The sequence below is a fragment of the Cetorhinus maximus genome, chromosome 16 (genome assembly GCF_964194155.1).
Source record: "Cetorhinus maximus chromosome 16, sCetMax3.hap1.1, whole genome shotgun sequence".
Taxonomy (NCBI): domain Eukaryota; kingdom Metazoa; phylum Chordata; class Chondrichthyes; order Lamniformes; family Cetorhinidae; genus Cetorhinus; species Cetorhinus maximus.
The window spans coordinates 94,837,826-94,856,231 of NC_135894.1; positions in this window are offsets into that span (position 1 = coordinate 94,837,826).

Here is an 18,406-nt window from a genome sequence, read left to right on the forward strand (position 1 = left end):
GGGTGCGGAGGGAGGCAAGATAATCAGCACTTACTACCTCATTAATCCTCTATCCTTTATTCCTCTCATCCCTAACTATGCGAGAGGAAGCTCATAGAGTTTGCTGTGATTAAGATACAGGGCAGTGTTTCTCTTTTCTTATTAAGCCAGACCTGCCCGAGTGTCTCCTAGTCATTTCATGGCTCCACTCTTTCTTTAGTTTCTCTCCCATCTGCCTCCCTTGCCTTCTCCAAGCTCCTCTTGTCACTGAGGCCTATTTCCTGCTCCCTCAGGCCCATTTTCACTAAACTGATGACCACCCAGCTTCATTCCAGGCCCTGTTACTAACTGGCTTACCGTTAGTCAACGATTTCCTCATTTGAGAGAAGCGCCCCTCCTTATAACATCAGCATTAACAGCCCCATCTTCTAAATAATCCTCCCTTGATTCCTCTGTGCCTGGAAGGTACTGGCCAACTCCAAACTCCCTTCCCTTTCCCTATTCCTTGGATGTGTTGGCACCTCCCAGGTCAGATTGGCTGAAGACTCCATCTCTTCCGCAAATCCTTTTGTGATGTCTACCAGTCAGGTTTCCTCTTCAAAATTACACGTCAAAACCCTTTGTTACTGTGGCCATGGTGCATCATTCTACCTTATCCTCCTCAATCACCTCTGCAGCCTTCAGCATAGTCAATCAAACTAATAGCTCTCCCTTGTCCAGCTCAATGGCATACCACTTACTTGCTTCATGTTCTTTCCTATCCAATCATTTCTTGTACATCTCCAGCAATGGAATATTTTCAAGTTGCCTTTTGTCACCTCCAAAGCCTCCCAAGGAAAAATTAAACATTGGGAAGACGAAAGTCTTGGATGGAATCGAATGCAGGTGACGGGAGTCTCGCGCCTTGGCTAGAGAACGAGCGAGAGGCCTGCATCGCCTCTTTTCAGGGAGTCACATTGAATTAGGTGCCAATCAGCCACCCAACTGGACAGTGGCCAGCCTTGCAAGCCTTCCCCACAATCTAGCGGCAGGATTCTACGCGTCGGCGAGCGGGGGCGGGGCCCACTCACCGACGAGTAACATGACGCGCGGTGACATCGAGGGGAACTCCCGATGTCACCGCGCCCCATTTAAATTTTCAGGAAGGCGGGGGCGCAGCGAAATCAGCTGCGCGCCCGCCGACCTGTCAATAGCCAATTAAGGCCATTGACAGAGTCAGTTATGTAATTAAAGGGCCTGCCTGTCCAACCTTAAGGTTGGCGGGCAGGCCAGGAGCCCCGGCGCAAACTAGATAAAGCCTAACACCTCATCCACGGGCAGGATGAGGTTTCATGAAGGGTTTAAAAAATGTTAATAAAGTTTTTGTGACAATTACGGACATATCCCAACTCATGTGACATTGTCACGTGAGAGGACATGTTAGGGAAATTTTATTTTTCTATTTTTTACATTTTGAGCCGATCTCCCTGAGGCAGCACTTAGCCTCAGGGAGATGAGTGCGCTCCTTCATGCGCATATGCGAAAGAGCACACTCTCGAATTAGAGAATCCCCCCCGCCCGCACAGGGAGCGCATAGCGCTTCTGTGTGGACATCACACTGGGTGGGCTTTAATTGGCCCACCCACGTAAAATGGCGCCACGCCTCCGATCGGGGGTGCCGATCGGAAGCGCACCAGTGCGCACCCACCCATCAACTTCCCGCCCGACGGGGGGAAAATTCAGCCCTAGGAGTCCAGCGCAGAAGTCTCACGCGCTGAGAGCTGACAGCCAATCAGAAGCAGGGCAGCTCTTCATTGCGCAGCTGTGCCCCTGGGGAGGCAGTAGCTGCTGCTGGTAATGCACCTACCCAAGGCCCAGGGTCACTGAGGGACCTAGGTCACAGGTGATTGATGGTGGAAGGGGATCATGAGGTAGAGGTCATGGAAGAGGGGAGCTAGGAGAGGTCGGCAGCAAGGTCCTGGGGAAGGGGGGCGGTGGTGGCTCTCAGCGGGCCACCCTATCCTGATGCCAGGTCTCTCAATGAGGCACTGAATGTTCTTAAACAAGGGGACCCCACTTCTCCCCCACCCCCCAGAAGCCCACAAGCAACCCCGACAGGCTTTGCTATTCCGACTTCCTGCATGGCGAAACTCCCTTCAGCCAATGGGGGAGTACCAGCGATGATGGGATGAGGCCCTTAAGTGGTCATTAATTGCCCACTTAAGACCTCAATTGGCAGTGAGGACCATCCCGCCCTGGACTTAATCGGGGTGAAGACAGGAAGGTGGCGGGGTTCCCACCCACTACTGGCCAGCCTGATTAAATGCCCCTGCTACTAAACTTGCCACAAGGGAGGACATTAAATAACAGTCATTATTTACCAAAACCTTGTCCCCAACTCCATCCCCTCGTCAGGGCCAATGTTTCAGGGTGAACAACGGTGTTTTGCAATTTTGCCATTCTAGTCAACACCAAGCTGGGTTCTGACCACCTATTCCCTCCATTTGTGAAAAACAACAGTTTCAACCTCAGTAGCATTGTTTGATTCCATCTCTACTTCAGCCCATCTGCTGCTGGAAACCTCACAGAACGCAAGCTACCACAGGGGACCCAGGATTGTCTGCCGATGACAGCAGTCTAATTGTTTGGAAGGTGGAGTAGCGTCTCTGACAAGGCAGTTTTGTTTTTATATATTTGCATTTATAGGCCACCACTGGAGGATCTGACGAGGTGACAGCATGCCTCCTCCTCAAGCCACTGCAGACTTGTGGTCAAGGTGATCCCATAATAATGTTCAGGAATTCCAGGATCCAGACCCCGCGACAACAAAGGAACAAAGCAGGGATATATTTCCAAGTCATGGTGCGTGACTTGGAGGGTAACTTTGAGATGATAATGGCTGCTCCTGTTCCTGTTAGTGTAGGCACAGAGGAGGAAGGTGCTGTTGAAGTGTCTTTGGTGATTTTGCGTATACGAGGCAGCAGTGATATTGGTGAAGGAGGGTTGTGGGCAGTGAGTGTAGTGCCAGGGGTGCCAGTCAAGTGAATTTCTTTGTCTTGGATGTGAAGAACCCTGCACAAAGTCGGCTTTGTCGTCTTGAGCATATTAACAGCAAGTCTTTATTAACAACTCATAACAATGTACATATAGACAGTAGAGAGTACAGGTATGGAGTTGACTCCATCCTAGGTCATTACACATCTCTGCCCACCTCTACACTGACCTGGCTCTGAGTGATGTGCCTTCTTACATCACTGTGTGGGTAGTCCAGTACTCTGTTCCACATTAACCCTGTATGTACCAGGCCCTACTACTAAACCTCCCCCAAGTCTTTATGCCATGTATATAGATTTACTTTACTGTACTTCAAGTCTTACATTATTATAAGTCTTATGCATTTGCCTTATTGTTATAACCTTAATGCTATTCTAGCATTATTGCTATCACAGTATTAACATTAACAACGTTCTCACTGCCCTATCTCCCTCCTTCAAGTCCTTGAAGTTAGAGGTTCAGATGGTCTGGAGGCCTTATAATCCTTCCACATCTCGTTCTTCATTCTGTCGGGAGAGTAGTGGGCTCTGGTGGTCTTGGTTCTTGTTGTTGGCTTGGAGATTGGACTGGCATTTGGTTATGGTTACATCCCATTTCTTCCATTGCTTGATGTTAAACCATGCCTGGTTGGTCTGGCTGGTTTGTGCGTGCATTGCTGTTGTTACTCCTGATCATTTCTTGCAGGCTGGATGAAGATGGCATTTGTCTGCTTAGTGGCGCCTTTTGTTTTTTTCCATGTGGGCCGTAAGGAAGCTCCCTTGTCTGAGGAAGGATGTTCCTGTGGCAAGAAGAAGATTGAGTAGCATGCTCACCTCTGTTTTTTGTTGTTGATGGTGTTACACTGCCTCGAGGTTCCAGCATCACTTGTGGTTCTGGCACACTGGCTGGAAGTTGCCCCGTGTGCACGGTGGTTTGTGGCTACCAACTGTACCATCTTCGCCGTTGGAGGTAGAGACTCGTCAGACTGTTGATCTTCTCTGGTAGCACTTCTACCAGAGGTGCTAAGGTAATCTCATGTGTGGTGGGTTGGTCTGACCATTGGGGACTTTCCTGGACCTGGTATGATGCTGGACAAACCTGCCCCGTAAAACCAGAAGAGAAATCGCAGGTGAAATCAGAATCTAAATACTCTTTAGTGTTTGAGGACTCAGGACTGTGCTGTTCTGGTTGACTGATGACAGTGATAGTCTTGGCATATTCTGCCATCGGGAGGAGATCTAGGGCTATACAGGCATACCTGCTCAGAAGGGAGAAAGGCTGGTTACAGACAATATACATCAGCTCAAAGATCTATTTGCTGCTCCACATTGTATTCTCTCCACTGATTGTTTTTTCCTTGGCAGAGTATAATTCCTCTGTGTTACCTTTCAAGGTCACATTCTGTAATTGCACTTCTGCCAATTGTTTTTGAAAGACCTCACGCTTTTTAATGAGAAATTCTACCTTCACTTGCTATTCCAAGTTGTGGATTTTCATCTCTTTGTCACTGCTGATAGCTGCAAGGCAGCCTTTTCTGAAGTAGCATTCATCATCTTTTCGAACTCTTTGTGTATTTCCAGGGGCACATATTGGTGCATACAGGCATGGAGTTACCTCCATCCTAGGTCTTTACACATCTCTAGACTGACCCTGGCTCTGGGTCATGTGCCTTCTTACATCACTGTGTGTGTGTGGTACTGTAGTCAGTAACATATTAATCTTGTATGTACCAGACTCCCCTACTACAGGATGCTGTTAAGCTTCATGAGTGTTGTGACTGCAATCCATCCGGGTAACTGGTGAGATTTCCATCATACTACTGCCTTGTGTCTTGTCAAAGGTAGAAAGGCCTTGAGATGTCAGGAGGCGAACCACTCATTGCAGAGCACTCAGACTCTATCCTGTTCCTCTGTCTAGGATGTTGATACAGCTGGTACAGTTCAGCTTTACATATTGGGTATTGATGGTGGGAGAGTTGGCTTCAGCAGTGCCTTTGAAGATCAAGGGAAGGTGGCTGAGCTTTCCCTTGCTTGCTACCACCTATGTGTTCTGCATGTTACATGCCACTGGTGAGCCCAGGTCTGTATGCTGCCAAGGTCCAGTTGTAGGCTAAATGGACTGCTTCATTTTCAGTGGAGTTGTGAACTGAGCTGGACTGAGAATTATGAGGGCGTTTTTGTTGGAGATTATAGCGGTTCAATAACCTGCTGCCTGTGATTTCAGTCAGCAATAATCTGTTGACTGCGATAACCAGAACAAAGAATTCCAGGTTAGACAACACAATACAGGCTACGTCAAAATTGCTTTAGGCCGTCTTGTTATTGAAGGATGGCCGTTGGGTGTGAAAGAGACAAACTAATCTTCCTTCAATCTTATTGGGAGCACGCTTTATTTCAAGTTCAATGGTTGTGGGTTCAAATTCCCCCTCCAGGTGCTTAAACACACAAATCCAAGCTGACACATTGGACGAAGTATTACACAGCTGGATGTGTCATCTTTTAGATTTGATATTAAACCACAGCCTCACCTGCCACCTCAGATGGATGTACAGCACTTCTGGAACATCCTGACACCCTGAAAGACGCTACACAAATGCAAGTTCTTTCTTCCTTCAGTAGTTGGGTCAACATTTGCTTGTGTAAAGTTACGTTGGACTACCCCTGAGAAAGAAGACAGGGAATTATTCATCCCTTCACCTTCCCCACCCTGTCGCTAACACTTTGAGGCAGGGACAAGGTGAGGCTCTTCACGCTATTATTGCGGATGCTTTGGCAAACAGTGAGGGAACAGATTCTCTTACCACACAAGGAAAATGTTATCACGTGGGTGGGTCTGAAAATACAGAAACAAAGAACTGAAAAGGGAACAGGAATGGATGTCGCTTGTCAGGACAGAATTTGAATATTGCTGAAAAGGGATGCATGCTGCTGAAGCTTTTAGTCTTCCACTCACCAGGACAAACTCCAGAGTGTCTTGCTTTTCAGGAATAAATGAAAAAATTCCCAATTCTGCTTCTGTTCAAATATAATTGTGCACCTATCGTTTTGCATTAAAAGTGACATTTTTCTTCAACTGGCAATTCATATGGAGAAACTTAAGGAGATGTACTAATAATGAGGAATGTACGGTAAGTTATGAAAATCATCATTGTGGAATAGTTCAGTAAAAGGGCAGGCAGATAAGAGGTAAGCACACAGTAAAAGAAGATAAGCAGATTGCATCCTGAAAAGAGGCAATACAGTGCATTCAATGGGCTGAACAGCATTTTTCCGCTCATTTACTTTCTTCTAAATATAAATTCTTAGGAAAAATCTATTTCCTGTGTCAGATAGTGGATATGTAGAACAGATTGCCAGAGCATATAGTTGATCCTGGGCCAGTTGGCACTCGTAAAAGGGAACCAGATCAATACCAGTTGAGAAGGGAGAATAAGAGTTATAGAGCTGCTAATACCATGTCTTGCTTCAGGAGAAGGAGGAAAGGCAGGGGGCCAACAGGTGATGTTGGTGCTGATGGGGCTAAGAAAGAAGGATATGGAGTCTGCCTAGACATGACTTCATGGCGCCATGGGTCAAATAGACTTCTCTGACTCCAAACTTTCTAATGCAGGGGTTCCCAAACTGAGGATCACCACCCACAATGGGGTCGCGGGGGGAGATTTTGGGGTCACGAGCTTCGGCGCAGTGATGGCTGTGTGAAGCTTGGACTGAGTTTTGACAGCTGTGAGGCCTCTTTTAAATGTATGTGCTATTTTCTGTCGGTGGGCTTGGCTTAATCTTCTGTTCTCTGAGGCCCTATCACTCTGACAACCACTGCCATTTTTCAGCAGTTTGAACACCACCCCTTCCCCCCGCCCATCAACTGCGGAGCAACACCACTCCACCCCACCCCCAACCACCCTGGTCAAACAAACACTGCCAACCCGCACCCCCTTGAATTTTCACTCTGGGACCACATGACGCCTGAGGCATTAAAATGGGGTCGCATTTGGAAAAAGTTTGGGAGACACTCTTCTAATGTGATAAAGAATGTTGTAAGCTCACTTAGGGGGGTCAAACTAAATTCAATAATAGGAATTCAGGAAATTTCTCAATGACAACAACTTGCATTTATATGTCAAAACATGTCAAAGCATTTCACAGGAGTGTTATCAATCAAAATTTGACACTGAATCATTTAAGGAGATATCAGGACTTAAGGGAGGTGAAAGGTGCAGAGGTGGAGAGATTTAGGAGGGGAATTCCAGAGTCTAGGGCAAGGCAGCGAAGACACAGCAGCCAAGGGTGGATTGGGGATGAGCAAGAGGCCAGGACTGGAGGAACTTAGAGGGTTTTAGGGCTGCAGGAAATTGCAAACATCGGGAGGGGCAAAACCAGTCGGAATTTGAAAAGACAAGAATTTTTTAAATCAAGGCGCCACCAGACAGAGTGCCAATGTAGGTCAGACAATGAGAGCTTTATAATGAGGGTGAGAGGTGACGTGAGATTGCTCTGTGGATTGCCTGGAAAATATTTTACTTCAAACATTAGCGGTTCTAATCTTTCGGAAAGATGGATGGAGACAGGAAGTTCTTGAATTTTGCCATTTGCAAGGGAACTGATTAAGAATGATGTGTAGCACGGGATATTGACAGAGGATGCATATGGAGAGGCAAAAGCTAAGAGCTGATCCAGGGAAGCAGTCAAAAGAGGTATAGTACCCTGTCAATTATCCAAACAAACAAGAACCAAAGCACATTTTAGATATGCGGCCAGGTTTCAAGGATTTATCACATTTGCAGCAAAAAAAAAATAGTCTGCTTATCCTGCCTCATTAAAACTGCAACGTTTTGAAGTACTTCTCCAGTACAATGGATTCAAGGAACACTTGTAGAATTAAGTTTGATGCAGAGATTCAGTGAGTAAGGTGGGAAATAATTCACTATTTGTTACACAGGCCCATGATCCAAGATTGAGTCTGGATTGTTGAACAGTTCAGGAATTTAAAAATAAGGGGTCGTTCCTGTAAGACAGGGACGAGGAGAATTTTTTTCTCTCAGAGGGTTCTGAATCTGTGGAACTCTCTTCCTCAAAAAGGCAGTGGAAGCAGAGCCTTTAGATATTTTTAAGGCAGAGCTAGATAGATTCTTGATTAATAAGGGGGTGAAATGTTATTGGGGATAGGCAGAAATGTGGGGTTGAGGTGACATCCAGAGCAGCCATGATCTTATTAAATGGCGCAGCGGGCTTGAGGGACTGAGTGGCCTATTCCTGCTCCTAATTCATATGCCTGTATGCTCGTATGTTAACGTGACATTCACAATGGGTTTCTGAATCCATCTTTGGCACTTAGCATGAAAGCGACATAAGGCTATAGTAAGGAAGATGCTCACAAAACCAAAAACTCCTGATACTTATTACATGTATTATTCCTCCAGTTCACAATTATTCTACTCCCATTGCCCTCTGCTGTGCAACATTCTCTAACTGAATCTGCTAACCTAATTCAAAAGTCTTGTCTATTTTCCTATAGACTAGTTCAGATGAAAGGTCATCGACTTGAAATGTGAACTCTTTCTTTCTCCACAAATGCTGCTTGAACTGTTGAGTGTTTATGGTACTTTCTGTTTTGATCTACAGCCTGGACCTAACCTCATACTCAGCAATATTACTAACATATCATCGGCAGGGTGAAACTAATTTGTCTCACAATGGTCTAAACCCAGCCCACGTTCTCTATTAAGAAAACAAGGCCCTTTTCAGAATGTGTGAAATGTTCTTAAAACCATAAAACCAGCCACTTGTTAGCATATTAACTCTACCTTCTTGCCCCATATCTCTCTCACTCTCTCCAAAACTGCACCTACTTGTCTCTTGAACTCATTCCCTCTGGCTGCCATTGTGATTTATTCCACAGCTCTACAACTCTATGAGTGACAAGGTTTCTAAGTATCAGCTGTAGCTCAGTTGGTAGCACTCTTATTTCTGAACCAGAAAATGGTGGGTTCAAATCCTCTTCCAGAGATTTGAATGTAAAAATTAGGCTGATCATTCCAGTGCAGCGTTGATGGAGAGCTGCGCTGTTGGAGGTGTTGGCCTTTAGATGCAATGCTGAACTGAGGCCTGACCTGCCCTCTCAGGTGGTGTAGAAGACCCCATGGCACAACTTTGAAAAAGAGCAGGAGAATTATCTCTGATATCCTGGGCAATATTTATGGTTCAAACCAATACCACTATAAAAAGCTTATCTGGTTATTATCATATAGCTGTTTGTGGGAGCCTGCTGTGCGCAAATTGGCTCCCGACATTACAAAGGTGACTACACTCAAGAAAGCACTTTGTTGCCTGCGTTGTGTTTATGGAAAGCCTGAGGTTGTGACAGGCCCTATATAAATGCAGGTCTTGCTATTTTTGGGCTGAGAACTTACAACTTTACAGCTGGTGGCTCCTGCAATTTGAACCCTTCACCACGGCGAACAGTTCGCCTGGTTGAATCTTGACAAGTTCAATTGGATCACCTGGAACTGCACCAGATTGCTGTTCACATTTTGGAAATTTTGCAGTGACCTTCTTGCAAGTTGTGTGTTCGATAGCTTCAGTTGCAGCAATATACCATAAAGTGTCGACGAGGCACTTCACATCACTGTTTGTTGCTGACACTGACATCATTTCAGGATGCTAAAACTATTCAATAAATCTGAACTTATCTGCCGCAATCCCTAAATTAACCCTCGCTCAAAATAAACCTCTATACCCAGTAGCATTGCAAAACTGATCCCACTCCAATGAACCAACTGGATGAACTTAATTAGATCTATTTATTGCGTATTGGTGTGAAATCTTTCCATTTTCATACCAGCTATTCTTATGACTTTTCAGTGAGATGACACATTTAGTTCTGTATCTTTCTCCTCTAGGCACTTACCTCCTATAATATAGGCTTGTTTCACTTAAGATCCTCAACAAAAAAGGAGAGATTCAATTTATTAGCTTGACTGTGTGTGAAACTAAAATAGATTTTGGAGACAAGCTGCCAGTATTGATCCTATTGCATGATCTAGTCCCACTCCAGATGATGATTTTCTCCAGTAGTGAGGAAGTTTATAATAATACTTGAGTCGCAGAATTATCATTGAGTTACATAATAAAGCTTAGGAATGTCGAAGGGTTATTTGGCTGATCAGACGTCAAGTGTGGTTCAGGTGATAGCACTCACTCCTGTGAGTCAGAACATCCCACTCCAGACACTTGAACACAGAAACTAGGCTGGCACTCTGCTGCCTTACCAACGGGGTCCTGCACTGTCGGAGGTCCTGGCTTTCAGATAAGGTGCTAACCCAATCTGCCCTCTTAGGTGGGTGTAAAAGATCCCATGGCATTACTTTGAAGAAGAGCAGGAGAGTTCTCTCTGATGTGCTCCCCAACATTTATCCCACAGGGAACATCACTAAAACAGATCATCTGGTCATTTATCTCAGTGTTGTTTGTAGGATCATACTGTGTACAGTTTGGCTGCTATGTTGCTGACAATGCAACAGAGGCTACCCGTCCAATGTACTTTAATTGACTGTAAGAGCATTTTGCAATGTTTCAAAATCATGGAAGGCGATGCATAAATGCAAGTCTTTAATTTTCAGCAAATCTGCTCTTTCACCAAGTTCTATTCCATCAGAGACTCTGCAAAGATTTCTACATTTCTGACAAAGCGTTTTACTGCCTGCCTTGGGTAAACCAAAGCTCTGCAATGTCTTGCTGTCTTTGCATGCTATGCTATTTACCCTTAGCCAGTTACTTCAGTTAACATCACAGCTTTGTGGCCCCATCAAGTTTTTATTCACAGGAACAGCTTTGGAACTGCAACACTCCATTTCACGCATCTTCTGTTTCATCTTCTCCAGTTTGCTTCAAAGTTTGAGAATCTCATTACTCTTTTCCCAATGAAGTTCTAACAGTTCGTTAGTTTTGGTTTTTAATTCTGCATTCAACCAATTATTCTGATTTACCAACAATCCCTTTTCTTGTTCAAGGCATTTCTCTGATATTTCATAGCAACTGCTGATACTTGAAGTTCATCAAATTTTAACTGAAGATTAACTTCTGTTAAATTTGCTTCTACATGTTTATCATTGAGACATTTCAAGTCCTCAGTCAAGTGTTCTACTTTCCATGACTGGTTCTTAATTGTTCTCACCAACTCTCTTTCATTAGCAAACTCTTCTTTCATTGGTTCTCTACATTAATCAGGTTTTCCTTCAATTTCTTGTTATCGACAATAAGTGTTTCATTTTTGGCCGCCATAGTTTTCTGAAGTTGGTTAAGATTAGCATGATCAACTGACTGCTGCAACACAGCTGGTGCCACATTACTCTGCCAAATCATTACCCGAAATAAAATCCACCCCTTCAATAGGTGATTTAGGAATAATTCCCATCGTAACAATTGCATTTACAAAGTGACTTTGTAAGTTAACTTTACACAAAGAAACTGTTTCATAAATTCCATTAATATCCCTTATTAGCACTTTTTCTTCCTTAAAACTGTCTGGAACACCAATTGTATCATCAACCACTATCAATGATTGACCCACCCTTGTATTTCTCAAAATTTTAATATGTTTATTTTTTTTTTTTTGGAAGAGCAAGGGAATACTTCTCCCTTCAACACAAAACATCCAGACCCTCCGTTAGCTTGACTTCCTTCACCAGTAATCAAAGAAGAATTCTCTGGACTATTCTGGACCATATCTTCCTTTCCTGTGTGTGCTGAGGGAATACGTTTCACCTGTACGACCCCTACAGTGTTAACCACCATTCCCTTTTCTGATGCAACCTTTCTTGAGGATTCCTTAGGCAATCCTGCTGCTGCAATAGGTCTACCATTTACTCTCCAGCAATCTGCCCTAACATGTCCCACCTTGTTACAATGGAAACACTTAGGCTTTCAAGTGTCACTTCCACCCTCAGCACCTTCCTTTCTGGTCTGGGAAGAAATTTCCTAAGAATTCTCAACTGTCTCTTGTCTTCCCTGACTACTTGCCTTCCTTTCACCTTCCCATCTTCTATCCTTCTTGGGTTTGTGGGGATGACAGAAAAAAAAGGTCTGAGTTTATGGACCAGTTCATATTTGTCTGCCATCTCCGCTGCCTGTCTAGCTGTCTTAACCTTCTGATCTTCAACATGGGTTCCAATTACAAGAGGAAGTGAATCTTTAAATTCTTCCAAGAGAATTATTTCTCTAAAAGCTTCATACATCATCTCTACCTTTAATACCCTTATCCAACAGTCAAAATTACTTTGCTTTACCCTCTCAAATTCAATATAGGTCTTCCGAAAGTGAAGTGTAAACCTCATGAGCTCTACCTACCAACATAGACTATCAAAGTAATGTCCAGATTTCTTTTAGCCACTACATTTGCTTATCCACCTTTTCAAACAAAATTAAGAATGCATCTACATCCCTTTCCTTAAACTTTGGAAGAACTTGTACAAATGTAACCATCTCACCACTAGGTTTTGGGTTGAAGGTTTTTTCATCATCAGAACCTTCCTCAGCATCTGAGGCATATTTTTTAATTTACAGCCTTCTAAGCCAGTATTCCTTTTCTCGTTCCTTCTCCCTTTCCTCCATTGCTAACTTCTCCCTCTGGAGGTCGAGTTTTCACATTTCCATTTCTCTTTGAAATACTCTCTCTTTTTCTTTTTCTTTTTCTTTTGTCTCCAGTCTTTTCAATTCCAATTCTCCGTCTTTTCCTTTTTCTGTGCTTTCTTTTTCTTTTCAATCGATTTCGAGTTCCTTCATTTGTATCTCCAGCTATGACTCACTCCCTGGAGAATGTTGTCTCTCTAGTATCCCTTCCAGTTTTAAATGCTGTGCTATTATCTCAACTATGTCTATTTTCCTCACCCCCTTCAGGTAATTCTAATTCCAACTTATCCGCCAACTCCATCAGCTTATTCTTGGTTAATTTCTGTAAACCAGTCAAAGTTACATTTTCCATCTGTATAAAAGTCTTAGCAATTTCCAAAGCCATTTCGAATTCCAACCAGGACAATACCTCACAGCAACTCCAATTCCTATGTCCAGTATATCTGTACCTTCACATACTTGTTAAAGGGATTCACAGATCGTACCTATGTTCAAGGATTTCCAATCACAGACCAGTTATTACCACATGTCCAATTTCAAATCCTGGATGAGCCCCCACTTTGTTACGATCCCAACTGAGACTACCCCTAGACAAGCCTGATCCCAGGATAGAATGCGGCATGATGGATCCTAACTTTTATTTGTTTATTTAGATACGTGGAGAGTAGCTACTGAACAGAGTCACAGGAGTCAGCTGATGAACTTTTAACAAAATAATAAAATATTTATTAAACAAGGAAGATGAACTATATTACAATACTCCTTCATTCAGAACTATACCTTTACAGATGTACACAAGTTTGTGTGGATAATGCAAGTTACAGAAGCTATTTTATACTGTAATGTCCACAATAAGTACACAGTCTATATACCAATAGGCACCCTGTTGTCAGAAATACCACACACTGAAGCCAAGTGACAGGTGCCACCTAAATGCTAGGATGCTATGAATCTCTCCTCAACTCCCCCGGACACTTGTCACACTGTGAATCAACCAGTCTCATTGAATTCCATCTTTCACATGAGGGTTTCCAATCTATACTCTCTAAGAACCTGCCTTGGAATCTTCTCATAAGCCGATGCTTTCTCTCAGATGCATTCCGCAAGGGTCCACCTCCAGGGTTTTGAACTCTCCTTCCAATGTTCCTCTCTCCTGAGTCACCACATGCATTTAAGCCATCTTTCACGCACTCCCTTTCATCAACTCAGCTATCAACAGTACACTATTGCTTCACATGCCCATAGTAAAGAGTTACAGACCTTCAGTTGTCTCTTTGGACCTCTTGCAGGCTGTTCTCACTTTAAATCTGCTTCCTGCAACTTTTGTTTCTTTCAATCTGAAGCTTGGAGCCTTGCTCTCTCTGCCCCTCACTCTTAATTTCACTTAACAGGACATTTTCCAGGTTCCTGTCCTTCCCTTTGGCTAGAGGTCTGCTTGGGACTTTCTCTTGTTCCACTCCTCTGGGTTTTGGGGTCTATTCTTTAGCTTGGGACTGGCTATCTGTCCCCTTCTAGGTTGCTTCTGTTTCACAGCTGTCTTCAAACCAACTGAACTCCAACAGCTTCCAAAACACAATGCTGTTTCTTTAGTTTTTCTGTGTGTCTGTGGGAGGGATCTGCCTCTCTGGACCCCTGCTGCTAGGCAACAGCCCAATTCTTCCGCCCTTATTTGTTTACCTTAGCTTAAGTCATAAAACTCATTAGAAATGCAAGCACTTTTTAAAAATGAAACAAAAACTCAATTTGACATTTCTTATCACAGAGATACAGAAATACAAATCGAATTTAAAACTTTAAAGCTAAAACTCATTCCTAACACCTACAAATATCAAGATTAATTACCTAAACTATCTCTATTTCCTAAGACTGTAGTAAATTATCGTTGCCCCTTCTTGTATTTATTATACTCCATCCCATTCTTAACTGTACATTCCTCCTCGCTTTTGTTGAAAAAAAGGCATTAATCATCATGACATGAATCGCCTTAGAATCATGTTTGGTCCATCATTCCTGTGCCAGCAATTTGAAAGAGTGATCTAATTGGTCTCACTCCTCTGTTGCCCATTGCGTCCACCCATAGACTTGGAACAATTGCCCTTCAAATATTTATCTAATTCTCTTTTTGAAAATTACTTTTGAATCTGCTTCCAACTCCCCTTTCAGGCAGTACATTCTAGATCATAACAGCTTGCTGTGTAGAGAGAAAAGAAGACCTCCTCATCTTCGCCATAGTTCTTTTGCTTGCCTTGATTACCCTTCAGTTACCAACCATCCTGCCAGTGGAAAAGGTTCTTCTCAATGTACTCTATCAAAATCCCTCAAAATCTTGTACGCCTCTATGAAACCTTGTTTGATTAGAAAAACTTCCATCACTAATATGATTTATTTTGTATTGGCTCCATCCCAAGGGAGAAAGAACAGATACATTTCATACAGAAATGAGGCTACAGCATTCTTATCACATATGTCAAGGTGACTAATTTCATTGCATCATTTATCAAATTAAAAAAAAATGTTTGCTGTATAGTTTAGGATGAAAAATATTATACCTGTAATCATGTACAAACATTCAGGAGGCAATCTTCGTTGGCACATTTCCCTGTCAACCATCCTGTACTATTAAGCAAAAATAAAAGCATTTCAAGCAACAGGCAATTGACATTAAACCCAATCCGCTTGTCACTGTTCTGCAATAACTTGCACTTATTTACTGTAGTTAAATGTCCCAAAGCATTTCAAGGAGTTTTACAAATATATTTGGACATTGGAAGTTGATGCTCCCATTTGCATCCTCTGAATATTACAAAAGGACCACTATGATGCCCCATAGATGTTGAGAGGTTGTTTTCCCTTCTGGGAGAGTCTAGGACCAGAGGGCATAATCTCAGAGTAAGAAGTCGCCCATTTAAGATAGAGATGAGGAGGAATTTCTTCTCTCAGATGGTAGTGAAGCTGTGGAATTCTCTACCACAGTGGACTGTAGAGGCTGGGTCATTAAGTATATACAAGGCTGAGATAGACAGATTTTTAATCAGTAAGGGAATCAAGGGTTTGGGGAAAAGGCAGGAAAGTGGAGTTGAAGATTATCAGATCAGCCCTGATCTCATTGTAATGGTGGAGCAGACTCGATGAGGCAAATGGCCTACTTCTGCTCCTACGTCTTATGGTTTATGGCCCATTATGATAGGTTTCAGTGCAACCTACAGTCAAAAGTAGACCATCATCATTGGCAATCCCTCATGTTGAGGATGATTCTTCCTTGTGGATGGCTGGGTGAAAGTGAGGGCTCAGCTTTGTCTGTGGGTTTGCAGGTGCTTATGAGCCCTATCTTAGCCTTATAGAGTCTCCCACAGTGAGGCCTTCGGTTGTCGGCTGGGAGAGGTGCTGATGGATTGTTGACTCGAGCAGCTGCCCTCTCTTTCCGTCTCACTCACCGTTCTCTCTCAGGGGCTGCTCTTGTTGATTGGAAGGTCTTGACACCATTTTTAATGACGAATCACCATTTTGGTCGTGGTTGGGCATCTGCTTGATGCTACAGGGAGATTGTCTTTGAAACATTACCTTTGGTGCCCATGCGAATAAGCTCCCTAATGTAACTGTGAGTACAGCACTTGTTTTGGACAGCCTTGAGTCAGGCATTCTGAAAACCTGTCCGGTTCATCTCAGCTGATGTGAGTTCATCATGACCTCCAGACTTGGCAGGTCTGCGTCTTGGAGGACACTCATGTCTGTTCTTTTGTTCTCCCACTTGATTCACATGATCCGCCCAGGTGGTGTCAATGATGTTCTAGGGCAAGTTGTCCAACATGCAGCCCGCAGGCCACTCTCCAGCCCACTATGTCTCTCTATCTGGCCCACGGACCTGGTGGTCAAAATACCAGTAAGTGCAATTGAAGATTCTGCAAGGTGTTGTTCTTCCAATCACAGGATATTTCTCTCCCACGTTTGTTGTTGATAGGCTCACTAGTGAGCAAATGTGGGAGAGAAAGAGTCTCTGATTGGAGGAACAGCTTCTTTCAGCTTGAGGCCTGAACATCAGTGTGGTGCGTCTGCTGGGAAGGGAGGGAGGTTTTCAGGGAGGGGTGAAGAGAGAGTGTGGGTACTCAGCAGAGAGAGATTTACAGCCGAGTGGAGCGAAAGTGGCTGCTGAATGGGGAGAGGGTGGCTGTCGGGTGGGGAGGGAGTGGCTGCTGGGAGAGCCTGTTGCCCAGATGGGGAGAGACAGTGGCTGCTGGTGGGAGATACAGAGTGTGAGACAGAGTTATTGTGTATGAGACAAAGTGAGTGTGTGTGAGAAAGAGGCCAGAATTTTCCGCCCCTGTTGGCATCGGGTGTCATGGCGGGCATAAGTGGGCAATATGGCAAGAAGGCCAAAAATCAGTTTTATGCTGTCGTGAAACCAGTTTGCGATCATCCGCTCTGCCCGTTAATGGCAGGCTGCCTTCCCTGCCACTCAACGTCGGGGACCTAATTTCAATGCATTTGCATCTTGCCTGCCCATGGGTGTGGATGATGATGAGGGGGTGAACACCCTGAGACTGGGAGTGAGCCAAATACACATAATCTGACCCTCTCACACTCTAATGGTGATCTTTATTAATTACTCACTTTTTAAAATTATCAATTTATTGCTCTGATAATGCTGTATTTTTGCTCAACAAATGGTTTCTTTTCTTCATACCTCAACTTTTGTTGAAATTCATGTTTAATGTTGTGCCAAACCTCATCTTTCCTAAATTTGCTCACCAGCCCCCTGAGCGAGAAAAAAATTGAAATGCGGCCCCTCTCACAAAAAAGGCTGGACAAGCCTGTGGAGGGCTTTGACATAAAAACAAAATACTGCAGATGCTGGGAATCTGAAACAAAGAACAGAAAATGCTGGCAAGACTCAGCAGGTCTGTGAGCCTCTGTGGAGAGAGAAACAGAGTTAACGTTTTGAGTCCAAATGACTCTTCTTCAGAGGACCTTGATATGGTGCCTACAAACTGTCCAGAGGCATAGCAAAACAGTATGGTTTAGGATGTTGTATGTGGTATATCAATAACTTGCATTTCCAAGCACCTTTAAAGTAGTCCCTTGGGAGTGTTGCCAAGTAAAATTTGACACTGTACCACATGAGCAGATATTGGGACAGGTGACCAGAAGCTGGGTCAAAGGGGTAGGTTTTAAGGAGTGTCTTAAAGCAGGAGAGAGAAATGAAGAGGCAGAGGAGTTTAAGGCGGGAATTCCAGAGCCTAGGGCTTGGGCAGCTAAAGGTAAATGGGATGAGGGAGATAATACGAAAGGCCAGAATTGGTGGAAAGCAGGTTTTGCAGGGGCTTGTCGGCTAGAGGAGGTTACAATGAAAAGAAGGGATGAGGCCATGGAGGCATTGAAGTACAAAGATGAGAATATTACAACAGGAAACTGTAAGAATTTTAAGCGACAGGCAAAGGTCATTCAGCCCAATCAGCTTATGTCTCTTCTACAGATCAACCCCACTTCTTCACAATTTTCCTTGATCCTTTACCCCCTCAGACACATATAAAATTCTCTACTTAATAGACTTATCTGGCAACTTTTTGGAGAATGCTATTATGATTTGGGCAAAAAAAAACCTTCTTTTTGATTCTGTTTTCGCATTTGCATGTCTTAGTTTTGTTCTCTGGTAACTCAACCCTTCACCGTGGTGAATCGTGTTTAGATTTGCTTTGACAATCCCCTTCAAAATCATGAAAACTTCAATTAAGTCATCTCAATGTCACCTCAAATCCAAGGAAAGCTGGTATCAAATTCTGTAGCATTCTTCTTCA